This window comes from Bos indicus, chromosome 20 (genome assembly GCF_029378745.1).
Source record: "Bos indicus isolate NIAB-ARS_2022 breed Sahiwal x Tharparkar chromosome 20, NIAB-ARS_B.indTharparkar_mat_pri_1.0, whole genome shotgun sequence".
NCBI classification, from domain to species: Eukaryota; Metazoa; Chordata; class Mammalia; order Artiodactyla; family Bovidae; genus Bos; species Bos indicus.
The window spans coordinates 47,186,708-47,200,000 of record NC_091779.1 but is presented as its reverse complement, the minus strand read 5'-3'; positions in this window follow the sequence as shown (position 1 = coordinate 47,200,000).

Below are 13,293 nucleotides of genomic sequence, written 5' to 3'. Positions count from 1 at the left end.
TATAAGGGTTCAGTCTTCAAATCATCTGTATACATTTACCTCAGGTTACTCATTTTGGTAATTATTTGTAAGGGGCTTCTCTGGTGGCTAGGTGGTAAAGAATCCACCTGCAATGCAGGAGATCTCGGTTCAATCCCTGGGTCAGGAAGAACCTCTGGAGGAGGAAATGACAACACACTCCAGTATTCTTGCCTGGGAAATCCCAGGGATAGAGAAGCCTGGCAGGCTAGAGTTGGAAAAGAGTTGGATACAACTTAGGGACTAAAGAAGGGCAGCAGTTATTTATAATATCACAGTTTATATTGAAATATGTCCAGCATGAAAATATTCATTTCAATAGATTACTGCAAGCCTTCACAATGTCTCTGAAATTTATCTCTTCTCTTTTCCATTTTGTAGATGAAAGCCTAAGTCTTAGTATGGTGCATTGTCCAATGTAATTTAATTCCAGACAAGCAGGAGAGCCACGGTTTAAATACATGTTTTCATGCTTCAAAGTCCATGATCTTTCTTTTTTTTATTATTTTTAAAAATTTATTTAGCAACCACTTGAATATCAAGTAATTGTATACCCATTTCAACTTTACTGATATTATCTTTTAATTAAATCACACAAATACAAACTGTGACTTTTTCAAGCTCAAAATAAGCAAAAGTAAAAGAATAGATTGTACGGAAATACAGAAACAGGTCTCAAAAAAGAGCAAGGGAATCATTTTAAAATTTGGGATAGTGGTTACCTCTTTCCAAACCAGGGATTGAACCTGGGTCTCCTGCATTGGAGGCAGATTCTTTATCATTTGAGCCACCAAGAAAGTCCCACACCAGACAGGAAGCAGGGAAATGACTTAGGGAAAGAGCATACAGCTGATATAACAGTACTGACATCATAGTTCTTAAGTTGACAAGCATTTATTTTTTTAAAGGATTAAAGTGTGATTTGTGCCCTAATACAAAATGAATATAAGTCAAAGGTTTTGTTTATATCATTAAATATATAAAGGAGTCAGGAAGATATTACAGCCACATCAAGGGAGAATTCAAATTACTACACATACATGTGGCAGTCAGGAATGCTGAAATGAATACAGATAGTTGTAAAACAGATCAACTTCCACAGGGCAATAATCAGTTACTTTCCACTGGACATAATTCATTGGAAGTTTTTTATGAATATGAATTTGTATTGTCAGTTTTCAACAACTTACAGAGTTTTTAAATAGCTCAGGCCAAAAGGATTCACTGAAGACAGAATATAACTAGTAATCTTTTTAGCCTATTCCAAAGTCTATCACAATTTTTCTTGTGATATAAAAGAAAAATTTTTTATGTACCAAATATTAATAAAAATAGACGGAAGGATAAAAAAAGTAAGTATACTAGTCTGTGTTTCTCTATGCCTTTTCAAAGGGAGGCATTGAGAAAAATCTAGTTTCTAAATGTACATATTGCACAATGACAGAGATCTGCTCATATGATCAATAGGCAGTTCATCAAATATAATAAAATATCATTTTAAAAAATATTTTTATGTTGAAAAAAAATCACGTTGCCACAAACTTAAAGTTATAACATAGGAAAGATTATTGGCAATAAGTTGTGTAAAAAGCCTCAAGTATAAGTGAGAATACAGAACATTCTCATTTTAGAAATTAGCCTCAGCTACTTCTAGGAAACAGATGTTTTGATTTATAGTTAGATTTTGATTCTATAACTTAAGCTAGCTCAAGGTTGGCATAACTTTTACCTTGCTGTTCCTGTCTGAAATATATCTTAATTGGTATATTTCATAACATACCATGAGATTTATATTTTAGCAAGTGTGGAAGTCAAGATGTATATCTATGGTTAATGATGTCCAAGATTACTAACTCTGCTAAAACTACATTCAGTAACTAGAAGAAGTTCAATGGGTCATCTTCTATTTTAGTTCTGGACTAGGATGGATGACCTCCAATTACTGCTATTGTGAAAGAACAGTAGAGAGGAGCTCTACTCTCTTGGCAAACTTTTACATTTTAATAGAGTATTGTTAATTATAGGTACAATGTTGTACACCATATGTCTAAAACTTACTCATCTTACATAATTATCTGTGTGTGTGTGTGTGTGTGTGTGTGTGTGTGTGTTAGTCACTCAGTCATGTCGGACTCTTTGAGACCCCATGGGGGTATAGCCCACCAGGCTTCTCTGTCCATGGATTTTCCTGGTAAAAATACTGAAGAGGGTTGTGATTTCCTTCTCCAGGAGATTTTCTTGATCCAGCGATTGAACCCAGGTCTCCCACATTGCATGCAGACTCTTTACCGTCTGTACCTATATACATATTAAACAGCATCTCCCTGTTTTTTTTTTTTTTTGCTTTTCCCATTCCTGGAACACCACCATTCTGCTTTGTTTCTGTGAATTTGACTATATTAAATTTTTCATATAAGAGCAATTATTCAGTATTTTTCTTATGTGAAAGCCTTATTGCACTTAACATAATATCCTCCAGTTTCATTCATAGTATCATATATGACAAAATTTTCTTTCTCTTCCTTTTTAAAGATGAATTATGTTCCTTTGAATGTATATACCTCATTTGCTTTATCCATTCATCATTGATGACAGTGAGGTTACTTCCATATTTTAATTATTGTGAATAATACTGCAATGAATCTGAGAGTGGAGGCAACTCTTAGAAATTCTGATTTCAATTATTTTGGATATAGACCCATAAATGGAATTTCTGGATCATATGGTAGTTTTATTTATTTATTTCTTTTTAGTATTTGGGAAAACCCCATACTGTCTTTCATAGCAACTGTGCCTTTTTATGTTCCCACCAATAGCATAAGAATGTTCCAATATCTTCACATTCTTACCAACATCTATCTTTTGTTATTCTTTTTGCTTGATAATAGCCATTTATCAGATGGAGGTGATACTACTTTATGGTTTTGATTTGCATTTCACTGATGGTTAGCAATGTTTAGTGTGATTTTATATACCTGCCATCAGTTGTATGTATTCTTTGGAGAAATATTTATTCAAGTATTTTGCCTTTTGTTTAAACAGGATGATTGTGCCTATACTATTGAATAGTAGGAGATATTTATATATTTTAGAGATTAATCCCATATGAAATATATGGTTTTCACCTATGTAATAAGTTTTTTGTTTATTTTGATGATTGTTTCCTTTGCTGTGCAGAAGCTTTTTAGTGTGATATTGCCCCATTTGTCTATTTTTGCTCTGGTTACTTGTGTTTTTGTGTCATGCAAGACACTGTTGTCAATAACAATGTCAATAATAGTTTCCCGTATGTTTTCTCCTAGGAATTCCATACTTTCACATCTTACATTTAAGAATTTAATTAATATTTATTTGATTTTAAATTTGGATGTAGAATAAGAAATCAATATTATTATTTTGCACATGGATGTCCAGTTTTCATGGGCTTCCCTGGTGGCTCAGACGGTAAAAAATCCACCTGGAAAGAGGGAGACCTGGGTTTGATCCCTGGGTTGAGAAGATTCCCTGGAGGAGGGCATGGCAACCCATTCCAGTATTCTTGCCTGGAGAATCCTCATGGACAGAGGAGCCTGGTGGGCTACAGTCCATGGGGTTGCAATGAGTCAGACATGACTGAAGCAGTTTAGCACAGAGCACATACAGTTTTCCCACCATTAATTAAAAGAATAGCCTTTCCCTATTGTGTATACTTGGCTCTCTTGTCAAAGATCAGTTGGTCATATTAATGGGTTTACTTCTGTATTCTCTACTCTGTTCCATTGAGTAATATATCTATTTTAATATCAGTGATCTACTGTTTTCATTACTCCAGCCTTGTAATACATTTTTGAAAACAAGAAACATTGTGCCTCCAGCTCCATTCTTCTTTTCCAAGAATGCTTTAGCTATTTGGAGTCTTTTTGTGTTTCAAAATTCATAAATCAAATACAACTACATATTAAAAGGATTATACATTGTGATGAATTGGGATTTATCACTGGGATAACAGGATGTTTCACCATAGGCAAATCAAGTAATGTGATATATCATATTAAAAGAATGAAGGATAAAAAGCATATGATCATCTTAATAGACTCAGAGAAAGCCTTGGACAAAAGTCAACACATTTTCATAAGAAAACTGTAAACATGACGTATATGAAAATCTCACAACTAATATCATACTCAGTGATGAAAAACTGAAAATATATCCTCAGTGACCAAGAACAAAGCGAGGATACCCACTCTCACCACTTCTATTAAAAATAGTGCTGGAAGTCTGGATTACAGGAACTAGGTAAGAAAAATAAATAATAGGCATCCAAATTGGGAAGGAACTAAACACGTATATGTTTGCAGATGCCATATTCTTATATGTAGAAAATCCACAGAACTACTCTTTTATCTAAAGACAACCTTTGTTCATATATTGAAAGAAAATATTGTTGAAAGTGAAAATTTGAGAAAAAGACACTGTCAGGCTGTATATCATCACCCTGATTATTTAATTTCTATGTAGAGTACATCATGCAAAATGCCAGGCTGACTGAGTCACAAGCTGGAATCAACATGACCAGGAGAAATATCAACAACCTCAGATATGCAGATGATGCCACTCTAATGGCAGAAAGTGAAGAGGAGCTAAACAGTCTTCTGATGAGGGCAAAAATGGAGAATGAAAAAGCTGGATTAAAACTCAGCATTCAAAAAGCTAAGATCATGTCATCAAGTCCCATCACTTCTCGGCAAATTGATGGGGAAAAAGTGGAAAAGGTGACAGATTTCTTTTTTTTTTCCCCTTGCTCTCCCAAATCACTGTGTATAGTGATTATAGCCATGCAATTAAAAGATGCTTGCTACTTGGAAGGGAAGCTATGACAAGACTAGATAGTGTATTAAAACAAAGAGACATCACTTTGCCAACAAAGGTCTGTATAGTCAAAGCTATGACTTTTTCAGTAGTCATGTATGGATGTGAAACTTGGACCATAATGAAGGCTGAACACCAAAGAATTGATGCTTTCTAAATGTGGTTCTGGAGAAGACTCTCGAGAGTCCCTTAGACAGCAAGGAGACCATTTAGTCAATTCTAAAGAAAATCCATCCTGAATATTCATTGGAAGGACTGATGCTGAAGCACCAATACTTTGACCACCTGATGCCAGGAGCCAACTCACTGGAAAAGACATTGATTCTAGGAAATATTGAGGGCAGGAGGAGAAGGGGACAACAGAGGAGGACATGGTTAGATGGCATCATAGAGTCAATGAACATGAGTTTGAGCAAACTCTGGGAGATAGTGAAGGATAAAGAAGCCTGGCATGCTGCAGTCTATGGGGTTGCAAAGAGTCAGACATGACTTAGTAACTGAACAACAATATTTTTAAGATCTCCATCTTACCCAGATTTATCCACATTCAATGGTATTCACATCCAAATTCCAATGGCATTTTTTACAGAAATGGAAAAAAAAAATCCTAGGCATGGATGATAATGAACATGATAAATATCCTTAATACAATGAAATAAAAACTGAAATAGTAAACAAATATACACTTACACATAAAATAATTCATTCTTAATGTGTTGATGTGCCTCAGACAAGATTTAAAAGTATAGCTGTTTCACTTGCAAATATATGCAGTTCTGAATAATGCTAGATGATTATTTACTGAATAATTACTCAGAGATAATAGTTACTCAGAGAACATTGCTATTCAAAAATTAATTATGCCATCATTTCCTTGCAAAAAATAGATTCATGCATGCTCAAAGCCCCAGGAATTGAGAGGAAAAGATGAACGTTATACAGAAATATCTTTCTAGAAAATCTGTATTTCTCACATATACTGGCAAGTAAAGAATAATTGAGAGAAACTAGAGGAAATAACTAAAATGTAACATCTGTCTGATCAACATCGTCAAAGTAATGAATCATCTCTCATGGGAAATTTACAGAATCTATCTTTATGTGGTTTTGGCATTACACAAACTCATCGGTTTCTAGATTACAATTTGAGCCTTGGTATTTTTTAGAGCACATATTTACACTAAAGTTAGAGGATTTTATTACCTTGCTATTCACAAGATTCTGTAACCATTGAGGAATTTTTGATAGGATCTAGTGTTGTTAAATCTTAAAATAATAGCACCTTATCTAGCTATAAAACTAGACAAAATTATAAAGCTAGACTTCAGTGGTTTGATTTTATAATTAGCATGAGCTATCTTAATTACTTCCAAAGTGATGTCTCTTAATTACTTGGATTGAAATTTAACCTAGTTAAACTTTCATATTAACAAAGATTATAAAAAATCACTATCTAAAAGAAAAGAGAGAAGCAATCATTCATACTTACTATCTTGACATAAAGTTTTAGCTAAATAAGTGATCAAAGGATTAAGAAATGCATGCGCGTTAATGTATTCATTAGCATTACACATCTTACAAAAGGAAAGGATGGTCTGAAAACAAGTTTGTGTTTTGAAGTATGTACTTTTTTATAAATAAGATTACCTTTTTTATTTTGTGGAACAAATAAATAATATTTATTTCTTTGGAGATTAAGCAAAATGTTAATGTGAAAGAAGCTTGAAAGCATTAGTTTTGGGTTTTCTTTTTAGAAATAACTCCCCAACTGCTCAGCTGCAATGCATGTCAATGTGGAAACAGTAAGTATAATCTAAGAGGTGTATTGAAGATTTACATGTGTAAACCTGGAGAAAATCAAATGGTACATGAGAAGGTGTTAGGGGCATTGTAAGCAAGGAATAAAGATTTAGCTCTTAAAGCAAAATTAACTCAAAAATTAATCACACCAACTGAAATGGCTAAACTACTTAGTCATTCAATCAAGTTTTGCTTTGTATAAGCAAATAAGCTAGGTTGTGCTAAACATATAAAGATTAGAGCAATTAGGGAGTGCAAATGACATGATCTAAATTAACGTTAAGAAATATAAACATAAGAATATGAGGGTAATCCTGAAAAGCCCAAGAACACACAAATTAAAACAGTGGACAAAGTGGTTTCTTTGGAGGTAAGAGACTGGTAAGCAATATGGGTGTTGAATGAAGGAATAGACATGGAAATGATAATATTGTTGCTGTTCAGTCACCCAACAGTGTCCGACTATTTGCTACCCTATAGAGTGCAGCATGCCAGGCCTCACCATTTCCCAGAGTTTGTTCAAGTTCATGTTCATTGTATCAGTGATGTCCTCCAGCCGTCTCATCCTCTGATGCCCTCTTCTTCTGCCCTTAATCTTTCCCAGTATCAGGGACTTTTCCAATGAGTTGTCTGTTTGCATCAGATGATCAAAATACTGGAGCTTCAGCTTCAGCATCAGTCTTTCCAGTGAATATTCAGGGTTGATATCCCTTAAGATGGACTGGTATGATGTCCTTGCTGTCCAAGACTTTCAGGAGTCTTCTCAAGCACCACCGTTTGAAGGCATCAACTCTTTGACCTTCTTTAAGGTCCAGCTTTAAGGTCCAGCTCTCACAACCATATCTGACTACTGAGAAGACCATAGCCTTGATTATACAGACATTTGTTGGCAGAGAAATGTCTCAGCTTTGCAACACAATCTAGGTTTGTCACCGCTTTCCTTCCAAGAAGCAATCGTCTTCTGATTTCATGGCCGCAGTCACCATCTGCGCTGATTTTGGAGACCAAGAAGAGGAAATCCGTCACTACTTTCACCTTTTTGCCTTCTATTTCCCATGCAGTAATGGGGCTGGATGCCATGAAATAAGGAACTAAAGAGTCTCTTGATGAGGGTGAAGGAGGAGAGTGAAAGAGCCAGAAATAAAAAAAACTACCATATATTTACTACCAATATTTTCACGTAGGATCAGTGTTGCAGACCCCCATTGTGAATTTAATTTGTATTTTACTGATTATCAATAAAGCTGAACACACTTATATGCTAAATGATTATTTAAAAGCTATATAAACTCTTCAGTTCAGTTCAGTCGCTCAGTCATGTCCAACTCTCTGCGATGCCATGAATCACAGCACACCAGGCCTCCCTGTCCATCACCAACTCCCGGAGTTCACTCAAACTCACATCCATCGAGTCGGTGATGCCATCCAGCCATCTCATCCTCTGTCTTCCCCTTTTCCTCCTGCTCCCAATCCTTCCCAGCATCAGAGTCTTTTCCAGTGAGTCAACTCTTCACATGAGGTGGCCAAAGTACTAGAGTTTCAGCTTTAGCATCATTCCTTCCAAAGAACACCCAGGGCTGATCTCCTTTAGAATGGACTGGATGGATCTCCTTGCAGTCCAAGGGACTCTCAAGAGTCTTCTCCAACACCACAGTTCAAAAGCATCAATTCTTCGGCGCTCAGCTTTCTTCACAGTCCAACTCTCATATCCATACATGACCACAGGAAAAACCATAGCCTTGACTAGACGGACCTTTGTTGGCAAGTAATGTCTCTGCTTTTCAATATGCTATCTAGGTTGGTCATAACTTTTCCTCCAAGGAGTGTCTTTTAATTTCCTGGCTTCAGTCACCATCTGCATTGATTTTGGAGCCCCCAAAAATAAAGTCTGACACTGTTTCCACTGTTTCCCCATCTATTTGTCATGAAGTGATGGGACCGGATGCCATGATCTTAGTTTTCTGAATGTTGAACTTTAAGCCAACTTTTTCACTCTCCACTTTCACTTTCATCAAGAGGCTTTTTAGTTCCTCTTCACTTTCTGCCATAAGGGTGGTGTCATCTACATATCTGAGGTTATTGATGTTTCTCCCGTCAATCTTGATTCCAGCTTGTGCTTCTTCCAGCCCAGCGTTTCTCATGATGTACTCTGCATATGAGTTAAATAAGCAGGGTGACAATATACAGCCGTGATGTCCTCCTTTTCCTATTTGGAACCAGTCTGTTGTTCCATGTCCAGTTCTAACTGTTCCTTCCTGACCTGCATATAGGTTTCTCAAGAGGCAGGTCAGGTGGTCTGGTATTCCCATTTCTTTCAGAATTTCCCGCAGTTTATTGTGATCCACACAGTCAAAGGCTTTGGCATAGTCAAGAAAGCAGAAATAGATGTTTTTCTGGAACTCTCTTTCTTTTTCAATGATCCAGCAGATGTTGGCAATTTGATCTCTGGTTCCACAATCCACAAATAATAAATGTTGAAGTGGTGCTGAGAAAAAGGAATCTTCCTACACTGTTGGTAAGCATGGAAATTGCCACAGTCACTATGGAGGTTTCTTAAAAAACTAAAAATAGAGTTACAATATGATCCAGCAATCCCACTCCTGGGAATATTCCCAGTGAAAACTCTAGTTCAAAAAAGTACCAGGCACCTCAATATTCATAGAAGCCTACATATTATCATATTAAGTAAATCAGAAAAGCAAATATCATAGGATATCACATATATGGAATCTTAAAAAAAGATACAAATGAACTTATTTACAGAGCAGAAAAAGAGTCACAGACATAGAAAACAAACTTATTACTACCTAGAGGGAAAGTAGGGGGTTATATTAGAATTCTGGCCATTACATATAGTTATATTTATATATATATATATATATATTATATATATATATAGATAAATAATAACAACTAACTATGTAGCTCAAGGAATAACATTCAATACTTTTTAATAACCTGCAATAGAAAAGAATCTGAAAAAGAATATATATCATTTTGCTGTGCATATGAAAGTAACACAGTACTGTAAATCAACTATGCTCGTAAGTCACTTCAGTCATGTCCAACCCTATGTGATCCCATAGACAGCAGCCCACCAGGCTCCTCTATCTCTGGGATTCTCCAGGCAAGAACACTGGAGTGGGTTGCCATTTCCTTCTCCAATGCACAAGAGTGAAAAGTGAAAGGGAAGTCGCTTCAGTCATGTCCGAACTTGTGCAACCTCATGGATTGTAACCTACCAGGCTCCTGCATCCATGGGATTTTCCACGCAAGAGTACTGGAGTGGGTTGCCAATCAACAATACTTCAATTAAAAAGCCACAGTGTGTATGTGTGTGTGTTTATATATATATATATACATATATGTAAAATTATTTTGTCATGGACCATTGGTCTTCTCATTATTGGTAATAAGAAAAAAGAATAGCAGTTTGTGTATGCCCACGTTTTTACTATCGTGTTAAATATTCTCACAGATTTTATTTTAAAACAGTTATATATCCATGGGTTTAATACATTATAAATCATTATTTGATCAAATGCAATACTTAATCCTTTCAATACATAGGAATGAAGAAAATTCTTTGACTAGGACTGTGGTGCACTAGTATACTTTTCTCCTTAATATTCTTTTTCATATCTAGGGCAATGTTAATACAAAGATAGCAATATAGAACTTAGTGACAAAAGTATGCAATGACTTAATTTAGACTAATATCATTAAAGCAGAACATCCTTTCACTCAAGTAATTACCAAATTCCTAATATCTGCCAAATGTACTTTATACAAATAATGCAGTAATTAATAGAATTCAGTTTCCATACCATCTCAGTGTAGTAACATAAATGGGAAAAAATTGCCAAGTATCTACACAACATTTTATTCATCTTATATAAGTATGTAAAGGGTGCTATAAGCTGCACATAAGGGGGCCTTTAAGAAAAATTTATGAACTTAAATCTGGGAGGAGTGTGTAGTAAAGGAAGGCAACTAGGGTGTACAAAATCCACACTGTAAATTAAGAGTAGATGTTAACCTGTTAAAGCACACACAGACAAAACATCTATTCTAGGTAAACTCAACCACTAGAAAAGTGAACTAATTTTAGTGTAGGTTGGATTTGTGTTAATGAAAAGGTAATGAGTGAGCATCTCTATGGGAAGATAGCAGCAGAGAGGTAAGTTATATGGTGTTCTTCTTTTTTTTTTTTTTTTTTTACAGAGTACTGTATTATCCTAACAATAATCAGGTAACACTGAAGAATATCACTGCAGTCAGGAATTATTAGGTTGTATAGAAAATGAAAGAATATATTTGTTAGGCCTATGATATCTAATTATCAACTCTTACTCACTTTTTATGAAGATGTATTTCATAGATTTATATGTATACTCCAAAATCTAAATGCCTCCATATCTCATCACTGTAACTCTCTAATGTTCTCTTCTGGCTAATTAGTTACATGAAATGTTTGCACCTAAAAAAGGAGGAAGCAGTTTGCCAAGGAATAGAATATTTTAAGAGGGAAATATAATATTTTTTAATACTTGGAGTTAATGGCATGAACTAGCTGCTTAGGTAGTACATGATGAGACATAAATCAAAGTTGGCTGAAGAATAGTATATCAATGATAGAATGGACATGAAAATATTACAAAGTCAAAACGCTATTCAACTCATATGCTCTGGTTGGCTATACCAGTGCAGGTACGCTGGATTAGGGAAATGGCAATGTATGAGGGACTGGAAACATCTTGCATGTCCTAAACTGGGTACATAGACAACAAACTCATCTGTGAAAAGGGATTCTAAAATCACACCAAAAACTGAAGGAAACAAGCTAGACTTGCTGAGAGACTGGAACATGAAACCAGAGAAGCAACCAGAAATGAAAGAATCAGCTAGAGTTTTCTATCTGCTTTGTCAGTTTATTTTCTCTCTTAGTGATTACTTCCTTCTTCTGGGCTTTCCTTGGGGCTCAGCTGGTAAAGAATCTGATTGTAATGAGGAAGACCTGGTTCAATCTCTGTATTGGGAAGATCCCCTGGAGAAGGTAAAGGCTGCCCATTCCAGTATTCTTGTCCTGGAGAATTCCATGAACTGTATAGTCCGTGAGATGGCAAAGAGGTGGACACGACTGAGCAACTTTCACTTTCTGACTCTTTAAATATTGGATGTCTGCGTGAGATTAAAAAGGGAAAAACTATTCGAGGGCCCCATTATATTAAATACTATTTAATATAGTGTTTGGCACACACTGTTCATAAATATTTTTTATTTGTTCATTGTTTCTCTATACAGAATGAACAATCCTACTCCAGTGGTCTGTATGCCTTCTGAAGCTGCATATTCATGAGAGTGACTCAAATTACTATGACCAAATTGCAAATCACTGGTAGAGAAACACTAAATAACCATCCACTCAGTCACATATGTGAAAGAATTCTTGAGAAGCAGATTTGACTGAAGGGAATGTGGAGCATAACAAAGGTGATATCTTTTATGTGTGAGTATGTGTTTTATATATATTATATTATAATATATATATATATATATATATAGAGAGAGAGAGAGAGAGAGAGAGAGAGAAAGTTAGACAAGGCTGTGGTCTGTGTGATCAGATAGGCTAGTTGTCTGTAATTGTGGTTTCAGTCAGTCTGCCCTCTGATGCCCTCTCTTAGCGCCTATCGTCTAACTTGGGTTTCTCTTACCTTGGACGTGGGGTATCTCTTCACGGCTGCTCCAGCAAAGCATAGCCGCTGCTCCTTCCCTTGGATGTCACGTATGGATGTGAGAGTTGGACAATAAAGAAAGCTGAGCACTGAAGAATTGATGCTTTTGAACTGTGCTGTTGGAGAAGACTCTTGAGAGTCCCTTGGACTGCAAGGAAATCCAACCAGTCCATCCTAAAGGAGATCATTCCTGGGTGTTCATTGGAAGGACTGATGAAGCTGAAACTCCAATACTTTGGCCACCTGATGCAAAGTGCTTACTCATTTGAAAAGACCCTGATGCTGGGAAAGATTGAGGACAGGAGGAGAAGGGGACGACAGAGGATGAGATGGTTGGATGGCATCACTGACTCAATGGACATGGGTTTGGGTAGACTCCAGCAGTTGGTTATGAACAGGGAGGCCTGGCATTCTGTGGTTCATGGGGTGGTAAAGAGTCGGACATGACTGAGCGCCTGAACTGAACTGTATATATACATATACATATTACAGTCGAGATTGTGAGCAGAGTAGGGTTATTTTCTTTAATAGAGTACAAAAGCCCACTAAATTTCTGAAAGGTGAAATAATATAATACAATTATTATGTACTTAGAAACAATCACTGGAGGCAACAGAATTAGTTGCTGTTTGGAAAGAAGGAAACCTGAGAAGTTAGGAGGAGGGTGTTAGTATAAGCTAAAATGAACTAGATGGTGCCATTAGAAATGGAGGGAAGTAAGACATATATGGTACAGTTTATAGCAATTAGGTTGAGGTATATCATGTAATTTAAACATCTAAGTATATTATTGGACTAAGAATATGATAAAATACAAGGTTTAGTTTAAAAACAGAAAAAAAATATCAATGCTTATAAATTCAAATAGACTTGCTTTTAATGAATCAGAGCT